Source organism: Plecotus auritus (genome assembly GCF_963455305.1).
Source record: "Plecotus auritus genome assembly, chromosome: 4".
Taxonomy (NCBI): domain Eukaryota; kingdom Metazoa; phylum Chordata; class Mammalia; order Chiroptera; family Vespertilionidae; genus Plecotus; species Plecotus auritus.
In genome coordinates, this window is record NC_137775.1 from 163,992,472 (window position 1) to 164,011,456 (window position 18,985).

General features: G+C 38.5%; 1 protein-coding gene and 1 pseudogene across 2 annotated transcripts in view; one reads left to right on the top strand and one right to left on the bottom strand.

The window, feature by feature from the left end:
- The window catches only part of CDK6 (cyclin dependent kinase 6), a 212,900-nt gene that overhangs the window by 165,512 nt on the left and 28,403 nt on the right, over positions 1-18,985 (bottom strand). The gene's annotated exons all lie outside the window — the stretch shown is intronic.
- Positions 17,531-17,940, top strand: LOC308247652 (histone H3.3A-like; annotated as a pseudogene). The gene has a single exon. The product of its transcript is annotated as a histone H3.3A-like (transcript).

Consider the following 18,985-nt stretch of genomic DNA (forward strand, 5'->3'; position numbering starts at 1 on the left):
TGTCATCTCTAGTGTAATCATTAAGAAATTATTTGTTTTGAAACTATCTTCATGTCCTCAGAAATATTTTCTTGAATTTCCTCTCTAATCTATCATTTATGAGCATTAGAATGAACCTGAAACTGTACCAGGAACTTTACATATGCAAACTCATTAAATTCTTTCAATATCTTTGTTTACTAGGTACTATTGTTCTTATTTTACAGATGAAGAAGATGAGATTCGGAGGGTAATTTGTCCAGAGTGACAGAGCTCATAAGATGCAGAGCCAGGATTTCAATTAGAAGCCTTCACAGGTTTCTCCATCTCCGCCATCTGGACCTTCTACATTCATAGTCCTATCTCTTATCACCCAATGCACCTATTCTCTTCTCACCACCACCACATAACAAACAACAAATAATAATTATCTCCTTCATGGCCATGGCTTCAAATATACCTAAATGTGGTGAATCCTTAACCTGTCTCTCAAAAACAGTTCTCTCCCCACACCCAGTTACCTTTTGGACAACCCCAACCAATATTCTAAACACCTCAATTTCAAATATCTAGACCAGAGCTCATCTCCTTGGTGAATCACACCACCATCCAACCAATTTTCTAAGTGCAGAAACCTTCAAGTGATTTTAGATTCTTCCATTTCCCCATACCTCCAACCAATCACCAATCCATCACCAAAGTGTTTCTCCAGTCACTTCCATTTCCTGAGTTCTGGTATTCACCACTCTTGCCTAGACTGCTACAGACGGCCTTTATCCTGTCTCCTGCCTCATGGAGACTCCCTGTCCTCACCTCTCTCTCTGGTCAGTGAACATTCTACAGTGTACATCTACTTATAACACTAAACAGATGCATTTAGTCAACAAATTACTTATTAAATATTTGTTATTCCCTCATATTTTATTAAGTACCAGGAATAGAAAGATTAAAGGATAGAATACAATGTCTTAAGTTGTTCAGTCTACTGGGAAGGCAGACATAAAAAGAATAATATTAACTAATCTGGAATTGCTGAGGTAGAGATCTATACAGGGTATTTTAAGAGAAACAGGGAGGGGCTCCTAACCCAAAACTACGACAAAGGTTTGTAGAGGAAGTGACAACTGAACTGTCTTAGACCAGTGGTAGGCAAACTGTGGCTCGCGAGCCACCTGCGGCTTGCGAGCTGCTGTTTGCTGCTCTGTTGACTAATGAGTTTGCCGACCACTGGGATAGGGGCTTAATCACAAGGAACAACAACAGCCTGTAATTATTGGAATCGAGAGTCTAGGTCACTGGTCGGCAAACTCATCAGTCAACAGAGCGGCAAGCCGTGGCTTGCGAGCCGCAGTTTGCCGACCACTGTCTTACACCATTAGGAGTTACCCAAGCAAGTAGCAAAGAAAGCCATTCAAAACCAAGAGAAAGTGTGAACAAGGGACAACAAATAACCTACTGGAGCTAAACCTCGTATGACATAAGAAACTTTTATTTTGTGGGCAATGAACACACACTTTTGATTTTTAAATAGCTCACTCTGATGGGCATGGATAAGAGGGGAATAGTGTCAAGAAGACCAGTAAGGAGACTGTTACTGCAAGAAAATAAAGAGGGCCTGTCCTAAGGAATTGGCAGCAAGGACGGAGAGGAGAGTGCAGATTCCAGAAATATTTAGGAGGTTGAATTGGCAGGACTTGCTAAGTGTCTGAATGTGACGGGGGTGGCGGGATGAGGATGGAGGAAAAGCCAAGGATGACTCATAGGCTTTTGACTTTGGGGATTTGGTGCCACCCCATGAGATAGAGCAGTGTTCCCAAACCTTTGGCTTGCAGAGACCTGTAAAATTTCCAACAAACATAGGTTTCTGACAGAACATTGCCAACTGAAGACATAAATACACCCTACCATCTACTATCAAATATCATTTTATAAAGAGAGCACATTTTAACACCCAAAATGTAAACAGATTTAGCTTTGTGCAAAAATCACCACAAGCCCTTATTTTTCTAATTTCATCCTAGATGATGGAAAATTGGTACCAGGCTTCACAACGACACTGGGAAGTTCTGAGGTGGAGATACAGGAGAAGAAGTCCGTCTGGCTGTAAGATGATGAATTGAAGACAGAATATATAGTCCCGGCCCTTACTAACTCTCTAGCCCAAGAGAGTTATCCCATATACATTAAGGGTTGTAAAAGAGTTCAAGAGGTTATGGAAACCCTGAAGAAGAGGCACTCAAATGTGCCTAGAGCCGAAGTGGCCAGGGAGATGCATCGCAAAAGATGATCTGGAATTTGCCCGATAAGTAAAAGAAGTTTAGTATGGTCCGGGCAGAAGGAACGTGTCCAAAGGTATGTAGGTATGCAGGAAATTCATATTTAGGGAACTGTGGATAGTTTGGCATGACTTGGTGATTATCTTGGAAAATGGCAAGAGAAGACCTGGAAAAGTACACAGAAGCGAAACTGAGAAGAGTTTGGTAATCCAGGCTAAGAAGCCTGGAAATTATCTTATGGGCATTGGGGAATAATCAAAGGACTTTGCAATGAGCGATACTATGGCCAGTTTTAACACTTGGAAATACCACTCTGACTGCAGACTAGAAGTTGGACTGTAGGGGAATAAAACTGGAGGTGAGGAAAATGGATAAGAAATGCCTACAAGAGCCCAGGTAAGAAATACAAATACATTAGAGAAATAGAAGCAGCAGAGAAAGACCAATGCAACCCACAAGTATTTACTGAGCTCCTACATCCTTTCGGGGTTATCAAGGCCAATGAGCCAAGATCCCTGCTCTCTTAGAGCGTCTTTTCTATTTTTGTTAAACAAAAAGATAATCATACTTTACATAATGTTTTGCAATTTAGAAAATTTACCAATGCCTCAAGTGCTTTCATAAGTCCATCTCTCTCTATATGTATGTGTGTGTGTGTGTGTGTGTGTGTGTGTATATATATCCTTTTTAAATTGCATGAAATTATGCTACATATGTAATTTATTACACCATTTCCCTATTCTTATAACAGTGGCTCATTACTTTATAATTACATCCCTATAAGTGGCATTGCAGGAATCAAAAGGTATACACTTTTTCTGAATAAAAACATAGGGGTGGGCAAAAGCAGATTTATAGTTGTCAGTATGCAAAACACGGAGTATTGTATAATTTTCCATATGAACAACTGTAAACTTACTTTTGCCCACCCCTGTATATACATATTTAAAAAGTTTTCAATCCAAATGGCCTTAAAAAAGATGATTTATTAATTTATACTCCCCTAGTGAAATCGAGAAGGTGGACCCTATATGATCTGGTGATGGAACAGGATATAAAAGTAGAAGGGAGAAAATGTTAGAATAATTTTCAAGCTCTGATTTAAGCAACAAGGTAGATAACAGTGCTCCAAACAGTAAAATAAAAGAGGAAAAGAATAGTTGAGGAGTAATTAATGAGTTCACTCCAGAAGAGATGAACTTGAGAGGTTTGTGACATTCAAGCGGTAATAATGTCCAGTGAACAAATGTAGACACATACTTGGAGCTTTGGACAAGATCAAGTAACCATTTGAGAAGCTATCAGAATATAAATAAGACAGAATCTTGGGGGCTGTAACATGCAACAAAAAGAATAGCACCCCTGGTGAGTCAGAGAAGTGGGCAAGAAAACAGCTGAAGAAAATATCAGAAAAAAATATCAGAAAAATACAAGGGAATTAAGAAAACAATTCCATTTACAATAGCACCAAAACCAACAAAGTACAGGACAAAGTAGCAGTACAAAAAGTTAACATTTATTGAGTGCTTACTGTATTTCAGGTAGGTACTAAGAACTTTATCTGTGCTTATGCATTTCAATCTCTTAACCTACAAGGTAGGTCTCATTCTCTCCTTTACAGATGAAAAGAACAAAAGCACTGAAGGTAAGTAGAATACCCACCATCAGAAAACTTGTACATGAAGGAGCCAGGCTTTGAGTTCAGGCCATCAGGCCGAGGACCCTCACTCTCAACTGCTGTAGTATTCTCCACTCCCCAGCTTACTAGGACCCTCCTGATCCCGACCATCATTACCACTCTAGTCTTTTTAACTAGATTCTGCCCATCCTAAATATTTGCAGTTCCTGAAGTGAGCCTAGTTCCTTAACACAAGCTGCCACCGCCTCTGCCTAGAAAGCTCCCTTTTTCTCTAGCTGGTGACCTCCTCTACTCATCCACAAAGTCTGCTCAGGGGTGAACATCGCCCATGAGCCTCACTTATCCCCTTCTACCCTCTCACTTCCAGAGCCAAGACTCCTATTTTTATCACAACATACCTGATGCACTGGAGGCACCCAGCCATGATCGTTGAGTCAATAAATAAATAAATCAAAATATTCAATTGTCCTATAAGAGAGTACACTATATTTTTAGAAATAGCCGGAGCTAAGTCTGATAAATTAAGTGGGGGATTAGGCTGAGTAATATTCTTTTGGGTCCAAAAAAGAGGTGTGATAATAAAGTAAAGATGTTGATTTTGGGGTTTGACTCATAAAACAGTTCTGAAGAAAATTCCAAGAGTCTGAATATGTTTTGCTCAATGAGAGCAGAGCTAGAAAAACTGGACTGCCTCCCGTGGGACAAGATTTATTTGTTCATATAAGTTCTCATATGGCGGTGTTCATTTTGTTCTTTGTCTCATTATTTTCAAGTCACGCAGTATAATAAGGCAACTGCACTTTTATTAAACATATTCCACTTCCTAAAGAGCAAGCCGCTAAAGAAGTGATCCCCATTCCCCCGCTCATGTTGTCTTTCCTCAGTAAGTGTCTTGACATGTTAAAGAAATATTTTATTATCAGAGGGTGATTTTGCTTATTTCCAAAGAGGGAAGCAATTTGCTACTCTTTAATTTAAAACTACTCCTAAATCCAAGGAATGCTTTGCTCATGGAAGGAAAAACAAAGTCTAGAATCTATTAACTTGTGATGCACAGCTTTCAAAGCAATTTACATTCAGTATACATTTGAGTTCATTTCGCTGTTAGAGCAAATCCTAACTCTCCCATGTATCTTGCCAGTACTAAAGTATACTTAGCCCCAATCTAGGTCACAAAATATTTTAACACGACAACATGTCCCACTCTCCCGCCATTTTGAGAAATTTCCAAGGAACTACAAAAAGCAAGCTCCCTGAAAGAAACAACCTCATACCCTAACTCACATCCCAGGTAAGCCCTGCCCCAATTTGGGTTCAGGGCACTATAAAAATGGAAGAGAACTAATCTGTGTCATGGCACACATTCAATCGCACTATTTCTCCCAAGTCTAAATCTTGACACATCAATAAGCCCATCGTGTTGAACTGTTCCTCAAAGATTTTGTCCAATTCTCTAAATAAAACTATCCATCTATTTCAATTTAACCAGTCTTTAAGTTAGAAATTTATGGATCTTTACATTATGCATTTTGAATTAGTAGCTACAAGAGTTAGATCTAAGCATTCAGCTAATAAGCATAGCTCTGCTAACATCAGTTACTAGTGTTTCTTGGCTGTTAATAGGATTTCACGCTACTTAAAGCCACCCCCTTATTATCTGGCATCAATTACTTGAGTGTAAGACCACTATCTACAGAATAACCCCTGGAACTAAGATGGGAAATAGTAAACACAGAACAATAGTATCAAATACAGAATAAAGGCCACATCACCAGCAACTGAAATTAACTGGAAAAAGAAATCCAATCCTAAAAAAAAAAAAAAAAAAAGAATTTCAATGTTGTTAGGTAATGAACAATACTTTAGAAAAATATAACCCTAGGAATGAACATATTTATACAACTTTTATAGTTACAGCCACATGGATATTTAATCACTGCCCTCTTGGCTTATATTTCTTTATTAGAAGTAAAACCAAAAAAGCAAAATTAGCTATATATTACCCTTTAACAGAGAAATGAGCAGATAGCAAGTAGTTGTATGAGTTCACAGTTTCTACTGACTTGTTTTGAGATGCTAAAATGATGTTAAATCCCATAAATTAGTCTCTAAATTTTTAGTCTTTTTAATCATTCTAATAGAATAATTTGAGGGAAAATTGTATTTCACAAGTTACTAAACATATAAATACTGTTTATTTATTATAAATATATTGTTTTGACCTCCTCCTTGGATATTTACTTCTCTTTTCTGTGTTTTTAGGTATACAGTGTATTTATAACTAGGATAGCAGTTTCTTAAAGGAAAAAAATGAGTTGGTAAGAGTAGGATATTCTCGCCCCCCTCTTAAATATATACTATTATTTGTTTAGAATTCAAAAAAAAATCTTTTATAAAAAATGTAAAACCTCAAGGTATATAACTTATAATTTAGTGCTTATTAATGACACAGGTAAGTAAAATAATAGGAAACTCTAAAACACTCTACTTAATACCAGTGAAACCTTTTTAAAATACTAGTATAACTTTTATGTCAAAAAGTTATCTCTAGGAGGTTAATTTTAGGGAAGTTATTTCAGTGAACATACACAGAAGTATCCATAAGTAGGACACGTGGTAGTCCCTGAACCAAACTAAAGGGAAAAACTTAATGACTGAAGTAGGGGAAATGAAACTATAGGTGATGAGCTACCAGCAGAAAAGGCCCAAGAGACTATGACCATCCCAAACCTAAGAGACAAGGCTGTGATGGCTACTAACAGAGAGCAATACAATCAATTGAATTTACTTTTGCAAAAAGCCTATATTTTATCCATATAAAAGCTGGCTGGAAAGACATCACTTAGCAGGGTGGCCTGGACCCTGTCATAGGTGAGGGAGTTTGTGTGACAAAAAGAACTTCCTTCTCTACGGTCAAGATGGGTATTTTGGGCACAGGGCTTGAGACAGTGAGATCATCAGCCAACTCCCTTCATGGATTCAACACTCAGCAATCAACTGTCTCACTACAATCTGGCTTTCCCATAGATAAGCACGCAAGGAAGGCAATGCCTTAGTTGGCAAATCCCAGTACACTTGAAAAGTACAGCTTTTATTGGAAAAGAGCTAATGAACATTTTGGTTCAAACTTCAGTTCCTTGTGAAGTTGGCATGTGTCCACCATCTCTGGACTCTCAATCCCTCTAGGTATACTCATAAAACCGGGCTTCCAGCTTTAATACCAGGCGGATCCTGGAACATGGCAACCACACCACAGAACTGGCTCCCAGTGTGTGGGCAGCCAGCCATCATTCTGACGGCCTCCTGAAAAGGCAACAGTAATTGACCTTGAGACATACCTTTTCTTCACAGGGCAACAGGATGTTTCTGCATTTTGACTTTTAATTCATGAAACTTTTAAACTGTGAGAATAAAAGCACAATCTGAGGACGTATTTACCCAGGTTTGCTAGAAGAACTTCTAAAGAAACCACCTCTTTGGGCAGCACAGATGAACGCTTTTGAAAAGGCTCATTCTTAGACTTAACTTATACAATACTGAATTGTTTTCATTACGAATTACCTCCTGGGGTGGGAAACACTGGAGGGTGAGGACCTGATAATATAAAATCCCTCTAGGGCCTTGGCAAACATCTCTTCCTTACCCTCCACTGAAAATCAGCCACTTGATCAACAGTGGGTTCTTGTACACCTTCGATGTGCTAACACAAGAGATATGGCCAGTTAGCTAGATTGTCCCTTTAGGAAGTTATTGGAGTCACTGTCATGGGGACCCACTGCAGCTGATCAGAGTCTACTTCCTATCTCGGTTATGTGCTGGGGTAGAAATACACTGAAAATTACTCACCCTGAGTAAGATTAGACTTTTCAAGTGAATTCTGTCAACACGTTACAAGAGAATTTTGTTCCTGGCTTTAGCTATTCAAAACACAAATTTGTCCTATTCATCTGATGTAAGACTAAACAAAAGCATCATTAATAAAAAGCAGAGAAAACATAGTGCCAAAATCTTTGTATATTCTAGTGCACAATAAATTTATCCTCTTCCAGGCAAATGCATGCAACTTGTTTCAAATTCAAAGAAAGATAATGAAAAAAAACTGTTTATAGCAGGAAATCTTCAATAATTCATAGCTTGATGATCTAATAAAATTACTTCAAAATGTCAAATGTCAAAATGCTGTATCAAATCTCTTCTTTTTGCATTTCAACTCTAAGTTAACATTTTGATGAAAAATGAATTCAACAAATAGTAACTGTGTTTTACGGGAGGCTCTCCCAAGTTTTATTACTAAGCTCAGTTAAGCACAATACTTTTGCCAGACTGGCTAAATAAGAGAGTTTAAACTGTGAGAATAAAACCACAATCAGAGGATGTATTTACCCAGGTTTGCTAGAAGAACTTCTAAAGAAACCATCTCTTTGGGCAGCACAGATGAACGCTTTTGAAAAGGCTCATTCTTAGACTTAACTTATACAATACTGAATTGTATGTAACCTGTTCAGCCACATACCCAGCCCGATACCTGGACTATATCTCATATTTAATTTCTACCCTCATTCTCAGGGAACTAACCCCACTTTAGGCCATCATTTCCCCCTATCCCCAGGAAATGGCCCATCTCCTAAATAGTTTGCTTGTCTCTAGATTCTATTTCAACCAGGTTTACCATCTGCTGACCACACCACTTGAGCATATCTCTTCTACTCCCTTTCTCTTCACACTCTAGTCAGCTTGGCACCTCAGGATCCTCCATCATGCATCATGTCATTCATCTCCATGTCTGTGATTCTGCTCGCATTGTTAACCTCTTCCTTGGAGCCTAACATTCCTGCCCCACAAGTTAAACAATTTCTTCTTCTTAAGAATTGTATCTGTACCTCTGAATGGTCTTTATACTTTACTAGAGGCCTGGTGCACAGATTTGTGCACCAGTAGAGTCCCTAGGCCTGGCCTGTGCCCTCTCGCAATCCGGGACCACTCAGGGAATGTCAGAGAGCCGACATCCCAATCTCTGCAGGCCAGGCTGAGGGACCCCATCGGTGCATGAATCTGTGCACCGGGACTCTAGTATGCATATAAGATCTTTGGTTAATCTCTTCCTGCCCTCCCCACTCCCCCCTGAGATTCATCAGTCTGTTCCATGTTTCCACGTCTGTGGTTTCCAATCCTGCGTTGAATGTCTGCCCTCTGGTGGTCAATGCGTGACATAGCTACTGGCCAGTTGGCCGGTTGCTTAGGCTTTTATATATATAGACTAGAGGCCTGATGCACGAAAATTCATGCAAGAGTAGGCCTTCCTCCCCGCCCCCCACCCCCCACTGCCAGCACCGGCTTCCCTCCAGCACCTGGGACCTGGGCTGGGTTCCCTTTGGCCCCAGCTTCATCAGGAAGGACGTCCAGTCTAATTAGCATGTTACCCTTTTATTATTAAGATTCTTTGCATTATAGTAGTTTGCATAGGTCCTCTAAGTCAGTGGTCGGCAAACTGCGGTTCATGAGCCACATGCGGCTCATGAGCCGTGGTTTGCCACTCTGTTGACTAATGAGTTTACCGACCACTAACCTAGACTCTTGATTCCAATAATTACAGGCTGTTGTTGTTCCTTGTGATTAAGCCCCTATCCCAGTGGTCTGCAAACTCATTAGTCAACAGAGCGGCAAACCGCGGCTCACAAGCTGCATGTGGCTTGCGAGCCGCAGTTTGCCGACCACTGCTCTAAGTTATAAACTCACTTATAATTACACCACTTAGATAAGGCAGGAACTGAGTCATACACATTTTGATTCTTTGTGTGCATATTGCCTGTAGTAGGTGCCTTGCACTCAGGAGGTGCTCAGTTAACCTCTGATGAATAGAAAGTCACTGAAGGCACTATTTTATGAGTGTATCCCATGTCATATACTACTATTCCTGTAAGCAAAATACACTTTGGGAGTGAGATCCAAACTGTAGCTAAATGCTCTTAGTATCTTTGGGTCCATCCTAAAAGCATCTTCAATCCAGGCAATCCCATCAGCCAGTTCTAGAATAGGGTCCTGGGAAATTAGAATATATCAGAACTAATCCCCCAGTCTCATCAGAACAGAGACACCACAGAAGCAAGCTTCATTTCCTGTGATACTATAATATCGCATCATATCTGAACTGCAAACTTTAGGAATAAAAAAAGGAGAACATTATCAAAGTTCTATTTAATTTTCCATCCAGTAAACAGGAAATCATTATTTCATTCAGAGCCCAATAACTTACTAAATGGTAAACTGAAAACCTTAATAAAGCTTCTAAATTCGTTTCACCTTTACAAACAGGAAATTTCTTAAGAGCTGAAACAGCTACCTTAACATAAATTGGGTGAAAAATGCTGTAATACTGGTACTATTAAATTACTTAAGTACAAACAATAAATGGGAAAACTTCAAAATTAGCTAACAATTGTATTTTAGAATCAGTTATAAATTTCACTTGACTCTATTTTGTTTGGAGGTGGGGGACAACTTTATATTTATCACAGGAATTCCTTTCTTTCCTTAAACATGGACGTAAGCCTTTGTAGGAAGGGGTACTTCTGAAGTTTCGAAGAATCAAAGTGGACTAATTAATGCCTTCAAAGTTTCCCTCATAAAAGACTTTGCGTAAACAATCTTTTTTTTATTATTTGAAACTAAAATTACAGCAACGTAGAATTTTAAAGCTAGAGGTCATCCCAAGCCTTAGTCCTGCCTTTTGAAAATGAGAAAACTGAGGGAGGGAATGGTTAACTGAGGGAGACCTGCCCAGGTTCTCCCCGGGAACAACCCTTTCCAGCATACCATTCTGCAACTGGACACAGCAAAAGTACCTCTAAAATTAATTTCAGGAGGAAAGCAAAGCATTCTTATACCTTAACATGATCAAGTATTCTTCAGGGAAGCTTTTAAAATATTTGGAAAAAGAAGAATGTTTGCTTCAATATTCTAGTATAACTAATTCATCCTTTTGGAGGAATTCCAGCTTATTAAAAATGTGACTTAATATTTGGATACATCTTTCTGGGTTAGCAAATGCCTCTTATTTCCTAAAGTCGTGGGATATGCACAGTCACTCTACTTAACTGTCCTCTCCTCCCATAGGCACAAAGACATAAAGTGCCCGTTTATGCACAGTCACTCTACTTAACTGTCCTCTCCTCCCATAGGCACAAAGACAAAGTGCCCGTTTAAGCATTATCCATATCTTTTCAACAGTCAGACTATTCTGTGTTCGCGCACATAGCCACAGCTCCTACCGCTCAGGAGTTTATAACGTGTGATCCTTCCCTCCACATTAAAAAAATGCACTAGCTGATGGTTGTGTCCACACAATGCTATAGCTTAGGGCAGTGGTCGGCAAACTCATTAGTCAACAGAGCGGCAAACTGCGGCTCGCAAGCCGCATGTGGCTCGCGAGCCGCAGTTTGCTGACCACTGGCTTAGGGTTTTCTCAACCTGTTCACATTGGAGGCCAGGTAACTGTTAGGGAGGCTGCCCTGTGCATTTTTGGTGGTTAGCAGCATCATTAGCCTCTAGCCCCTAGAAACCAGCATATATAGGTTGTCAACCAAAAAATATCTGCAGACATTGCCAAATGACCCCTCAGGATAAATTCGCCCTCAGCTGAGAACTACTGCTATTGAGGGAGGAGAATTCACTCTCCATATATTCTTTATATTTTTAAATATATTTAATTGATTTCAGAGAGGAAAGGAGAGGGAGAGAGAAATAGAAATGTCAATGATGAGAGATAATCATTGATCAGCTGCCTCCAGCACACCCCACACTTGGGGATCGAGCCTGCAACCCGGGCATGTGCCCTGACTGGGAATCAAACCATGACGTCCTGGTTCATAGGTCAACGCTCAACCACTGAGCCATGCCGGCCGGGCATCAGTTCAAGTTTTAACGTAACAGGACCAAATTTTCTCTATAACCTTATACAACTGGAACTAACATAATATTGTATGTCAACTATAATTGAAAAATAAATTTAAAAGAGTTTCTCTGTAACCAGAAAATGGGCACAGGATATACCATGTATAATAAAGCCAACAATAAAAACAAACAGGAAATTTACAACCTGTGGAATAGACCAAAAATATCTTGTTTGCTTATCAAGTATAACAACTCTTTTATCTGTACTTTTCTACTATAAAACCAAAAGCTGGATGAATGCAGGATGGATTTACCTTACATTTCCCACAAGAGACAAACTCTGAAGAGGACAAAACAAAGGTATGTTTGTTTAGGTTTTGGGCAACAGGTCAACCATTTAAGATAAAGCATCATGAAGTTGTAGCTTCTACCAATTTTAAAGCCAAACCAATTTTAATTTATATTACTCCTTTGTATTTTGAGACATGTTTTTTTCCTTCCCTTTTCCCCTTTAACTTTATTTCTTCTTTCTGTTTATTCTATAGATACTCTTGCAGAAACACAAGTTTTTTTGCCCTACTAATTTTGAACTTTTAATTATATTTCAAAATTAAGAAATTATTTATTTACTTTGATCTCTTCTAATATTTTTTATTCTATTTATCCATTCAGAATTTTCTTCTTCCTATATATTTTTTCTTTACCATTATTTTGTTCCTCATCAAAACTTCTGCTTGCCCTTCACTATTACTATCTAAACCTCTCAACCTTTCCCTCCATAATCTGAAAGTTTAAAAGCATGAAATCTTGTATCTAACCAAAACGTAATACAATTGATTTTGTCTCAACAGACATGACAAAATGCCTTCCCTCACCTATCACAAATAGCCAAACCATAAGAAAATAAACATTTTATTAACTAGAATTCTCTAATAGCAGGCATAGTCAGTGTTCATTATAAGTGGCCATAAGGATTACAATAAACAATGAACCTTGAAATATTTTCTCAAACGACAAAGTATTAAATTATGAGTTTTAGTGTTAAATATATTTTGTCATATGCTAATTCTTTGAAAAGGGGACTTAATGCCCAGAAGAGATGCCAACTTTCTAACTAATTAGGCTTCTTTCACGGAACTGCTCAATTCCTCAATTATGAAAGTTAATAAAAAGACTTCCCTATAAATGTCAAAAATGTTTAAATTAGAAATCTCATTTTATATTTTTTTTAGTGATAATTAAATAGAATTCCTTACTACAGCTCAAGATGCAGAGTGCTCATTAAGTCAGAAGATGAGAAAAAGCAAAAAAAAAGAAGAAGCCAAAATGTCTGTTATTATATTGTGGGCAGCACCAGAAATGTGGAGTCTTGAGCGCATGCTACACATTCTCAGATTTCTACAGCAGCATCTCAGAGAACACACAAGACAAGAAGGGGTTTTGTGTGCTTTCTCCTATATTGATCATTATTCTTTGCTCTGTATGTCGAGTTGGCCAATAGTTTGGTGGAAATGCTGACAGGCATGTCTGAAAAACATGATTCACACATTAACCACCTTCTAGAAAGTAAATGCTGTTTCAAGCAATTTATTGTTGATTGGACAGATGTTCTGCCTGGCAAAAAGTGGGCTTGTAAATTCTGTTTATCTTCTATTATTTGCTTTTTATTTTAATAATCAATGGTGTGAAATTCCACATTCAATTTTCCAATAGCCTGAACCTTTCTGAAAATCTTATGCTTTGGAATGAAGTTCTTTGTGTAATTTCTCAAGTATTTTGAGGCCGGGAGATTATATGAATATCCAGAACATAATCTATTTTCAGCTGGTAGGATAGTGAAATAAGCAAAATGTTTCTGAATGAAAGATACTCAAAGGAATCCATATCATTGCATTTTTCAGTATGATTATGTAACAAGATGCCACTTCAAAGCTAACTATTTATTTGGATTACGTGTGCAAAAAGGTCAGGGCTATGTTTTCTGTAGGAATTTTCACTTTTGCTTATTTGGAAACAGTTAAAGGCCCAGAAATTCTTCCTATTTAGAGACCTCTGTAAAGATGAAAAACACATCAAGAAACATTTAATAATAAATACCTGTTTTAAATACAGCAGTGTTCTTGCTATAATATAGGTATGCATTTCTTCACTGTAAACTACCGCTTTAAAATTGACTTCAATAATAAAAATATATTTCTAAAGAAACTTCATGTCTGGATAATTTATAAAATGGTTTTTAAAGTATTTAATAAGTTTTAAAACAAGTTGGTTGTCAACATGGATAAACTCTCAACCATGTAATTAATGATAAATAGTCCAGGAAAAGAGGTAAAGAGGTTTCCAGATTTTCTAAAATTTTCTGAAATATTTAATCTCCAGATGGCTCAATATTAATACTGTAGAGTCTAACAATTTGGGTTAGTTCTAAATATAAAACTAACTAATGAAAACATTCTGCTTTTACTCACAAAGAGGCCGTATTCTGGACTATTCAGAAAGGGACGAGGGTCCACTGAACAGATCCATGATTTCCCTGTTTGGTTACTAAGCCTGTCCTAAAATTAAATAGCTAGTACACTGCAACTGTAGTTTGAACTTCATTTCCTTCCATTCCTGCCCCAGTTGACTGCACAGAAACAATACAAAGACCAAATGAATTATAATAGGACTGCTTTAAATTGAGGTAAGGATACATTTATTTATAGTTCAAGGCCAAAGCTACTTCCTTAGATTGTGAACATCTTAAGAACAAAAATATGCTCAAGGTCTAATTATGAGATGCAAATTAAAACCACAATGAGATATTACTTCACACCTGTCAGAATGGCTATCATCAATAAATCAACAAACAGCAAGTGCTGGCAAGGATGTGGCGAAAAGGGAACCCTCCTGCACTGCTGGTGGGAATGCAGACTGGTGCAGCCACTGTGGAAAGCAGTATGGAACTGTCTTATGACCCAGCGATTCCATTTCGGGGACTACATCTGAAGAAACCTGAAACACTGATCTGAAAGAATATATATACCCCTATGTTCATTGCAGCATTATTTACAATAGCCAAGATTTGGAAGCAGCCCACATGCCCATCAGTAGATGAGTGGGGGAAAAAAAAAAAAGCTATGTTTATACAATAGAATACTACTTGGCCATAAAAATGAAGGAAAAATCTTACCCTTTGTGTCAGCATAGATGGACCTGGAGAGCAGGTCCTTATTTTACCTACAGAAATAAGCCAGTCAGAGAAAAACAAGTACCTTATGATTTCAGTCATATGTGGAATCTGATGAACAAAATAAACTAACAAAACAGAAACAGACGCACAGATACAGAGAACAGACTGACAGCTGGCAGAGGGGAGGAATTTGGGGGGACTGGGTGAAAAAGGTGAAGGAATTAAGAAAAAAATAAACTCATAGACACAGACAACAATATGGTGATTAACAGAGGGAAAGGGGCTGGAGGGAGGTAGTGGAGGGTAAAGGAGACTTGACTTGGGTCAGTAAATAAATATACAGATGATGTATTACAGAACTGTACATCTGAAACCTATATAATTTTATTAATCAATGTCCCCCAATAAATTCAATAAAATATAAAAAAGATAAAAGACTTCCAAAGAAAACCCAACCTAAAACCACCTAATCTAGTGTGGAGTTTAATGGTTTATACTTAATACCATTAATTAATTAAAAACCAAAAGGAAGGAATGATTTCTGATTTCAAATTTTTTATGAGGAAACCCAAGGTTCCCTGAAACCCTCAATGTGGACCAAGGTCATTCAGTATTATTAGCCTGAGCAGGGCTGCAAAGAGAAACCAGGAAGTGCTGAGTCATCATGAGCCCAAGTGACACTGATGTCAGCACTTCAGGTGCCAGATTCAGAGGAGAGCGTACTTCCTTTGACCTGTCACTCTTCCTTCCTTTTCTCACTGGGCTAGGGTCAGTAACAGAGAGCTGAATGCCACCAAGCTGAGGAGCAACATGAATAACAAATAACATCAGGTAATAGTTCTCATTCCATGTTCATTTGCCTCTATTTATGGCTATTACAATAAACCATTTAAAAAATAAAATTAACAAAAAAATAAAGTTAACACACACATATGGAATTTAATATCTGTCAGAATTAAGTGATCACAGCTCTAGTTTCTGGTAACAGAAGAGTTTCCTCCTCAAATAATCAGCATGCCCTTTTCAGCATTCAGTTTATGTATATTTAATTACCAAACAGGACTTAATGAAACAGTCATATTCAAATGATCTTTGCATAACTAAAACACTAGATAGAAAACTCTAAAATAGGGAAAATAACATCAAGAGTCAGGTGACCTTTAACAAGTCATTTAAATTCTGTGTCAATTTCTTTATCTACAAAATGGGAAAAACGATATTCTCCACCTCCATTACTCCTGATGTGAGAGTAACTATGTTACTAAGAAGTAAGTATGCTTCAGTCATGCAAAAAAGTATGACACTGTCATTATCTATAATAATAAAAGGGTAATATGCTAATTAGACTGAACAGCCGAACGACCTTCCGGATGTCATTCTAGACTTCCTTCTGGATGAAGCCATGGTGGCAGCGGCTGAGGCAGAGGCAGTTAGGGGCGATCAGGCAGGCAGGCGAGCGGTTAGGGGTGATCAGGCAGGCAGGCAGAGTGGTTAGGGCAATCAGACAGGCAGGCAGAGGCAGTTAGGGGCAATCAGGCAGGCAGGCAGAGGTGATAGGGGTGATCAGGCAGGCAGGTGAGTGGTTAGGAGCCAGCAGTCCCTGAGTGAGAGAGGGATGTCCGACTGCCGGTTTAGGCCAGATCCCACAGGGCCTAAACCGGCAGTCGGACATCCCATGACGGGTCTGGGATTGCGAGAGGGTGCAGGCCGGGCTGAGGGACACCGCCCCACCCCCATCCCCACACGAATTTCGTGCACCGGGCCTCTAGTTTATAAATAAAATAAAACAAACCAAACCCTTGGTCTTAGTCTAGCTTCTATGTATTTCATTAGAAACATTCAATAATTTCATTGAATTTGAATGTGTACATTGTCACCCAGGTTAGAGTCCACACAAGACAATAAACCTGGGAACATTAACAGTATTCAACAGCACTGGGCTATCTAAAAGTAAACTTTTATAAAAAGCAATTATATATGAGAAATATCACAATGATACTTTATCGAGTAAAAAAAAAAGGAAGTTTAAAGTGACACAAAAAAATCAGCATTTAGCATTTTTCTGCAGAATCCCCACAGGTGTCCAAACACCTTATTCAAATAAAATCAACTTTTCTTCAAACACCAGCAATCAATTTTCTAAATCCTATTTGTTATAATTGTGGTAAAGGAACAAAACAAGAACTGCGAGTATTACTTTTCCCAATATTTTATTGCACTGCAGTAAATTATTCAGTTATATTATGGGACAAATAAGCATTGTGAGCTAGCCAGGAATTCAAAAACATTTACCAAGTTTTATCTACTAGAAAAACCTTGAGTTCCCAGATCCAGAGGCCTTTGGGCAATCATCTTTGTAGTTCCTTTACCATTTTGTACACTTAGATGACATTAACGTGACTGAAAAGATTTATGTTTTCCTACTATATAAAAAACAAAACAGAAAGGCTGCTCTTGGCTCTCAAAGGAGCAGACTTGGGTGCATTAAGACTCAAGTGCAGAACGCCTGCGCCGCCTCCACTCGCCGAGCTGCAGCCGAAGGAGAAGGGGGGTACGTAAAGAGGTCTCTGTACCATGGCTCGTACCAAGCAGACTGCCCGCAAATCGACCGGGGCAAAGCCCCTAGGAAGCAGCTGGCTACCAAAGCCGCTCGAAAGAGTGCGCCCTCCACTGGAGGGGTGAAGAAACCTCATCGTTACAGGACCGGTACTGTGGCACTTCGTGAAATTAGACGTTATCAGAAGTCCACTGAACTTCTGATTCGTAAACTTCCCTTCCAGCGTCTGGTGCGAGAAATTGCTCAGGACTTCAAAACAGACCTGCGCTTCCAAAGTGCAGCGATTGGTACTTTGCAGGAGGCAAGTGAGGCCTATCTGGTTGGCCTTTTTGAAGACACCAACCTGTGTGCGATCCATGCCAAACGTGTAACAATTATGCCAAAAGACATCCAGCTAGCACGCCGCATACGTGGAGAACGTGCTTAAGAATCCACTGATGGAAAACATTTCATTCTTTTAAAAAATTTCTCTTCTTCCTGTTAATGGTAGTTCTGAACGTTAGGTTTTTTTTTTTCCCCCCCATGGGGTCAAAAGATACCTAAGTATATGATTGCAAGTTGAAAATAGGGGACAGAAATCAGGTATTGGAAGTTTATCCATTTTCATTTGTGTGTTAATTTTTTTAATATAAATGCGGGGACATAAAGCATTAATGCAAGTCAAATGTTTCAGTGAACAAGTTTCAGCAGTTCAACTTTATAACAATATAAATAAACCTGTTAAATTTTTCTGGACAATGCCAGCATTTGGATTTTTTTAAAACAAGTAAATTTCTTATTGATGGCAACTAAATGGTGTTTGTAGCATTTTTATCATACAGTAGATTCCATCCATTCACTATACTTTTCTAACTTAGTTGTCCTACATGCAAGTACATGTTTTCAATGTTATCTGTCTTCTGTGCTGTTCCTGTAAGTTTGCTATTAAAATACATTAAACTATAAAAAAAAAGACTTAAGTGCATTAAGTCTTATGATGAAATGTGGAAATGATTCTAGCATCTAAAGATGGCAGAAGATGGAAAAGAATTCAAGATGACAACGTAAGTCTATCCAACAAACATTTATTGAACAGTTCCCATGTTCACAGTGCCCAGGTCTTGCAACTGTGGCTTGTTATCTATAGGAATACTAGGCAGACCTGACAGATTCCTGCTGGACTTAATAATTTCGTTTCAAAAGAATAAAAGACGCACATAACATTAGAATTTGAAGAGGACTTCATTGAGTTCAGAAGAAAATCGCTCTTCTTCAAAACATTCCAAGTAGCTGAGTGGTTGTACCAAGGAGGAAAGAATGAGGCAGTGAGGTAACTAAATATTTGCCAAGTGTCGAGCACATAACAGGAACCTAAATTCAGACTGAAGCTTAGCGGTAAGAAGCATAATATGGCCAAGGCATAGGGTCACATCGTAGGATGAGAATGTGAACACACATTTGAACTCCACTCTTAGGTTATCAATAATATCCAA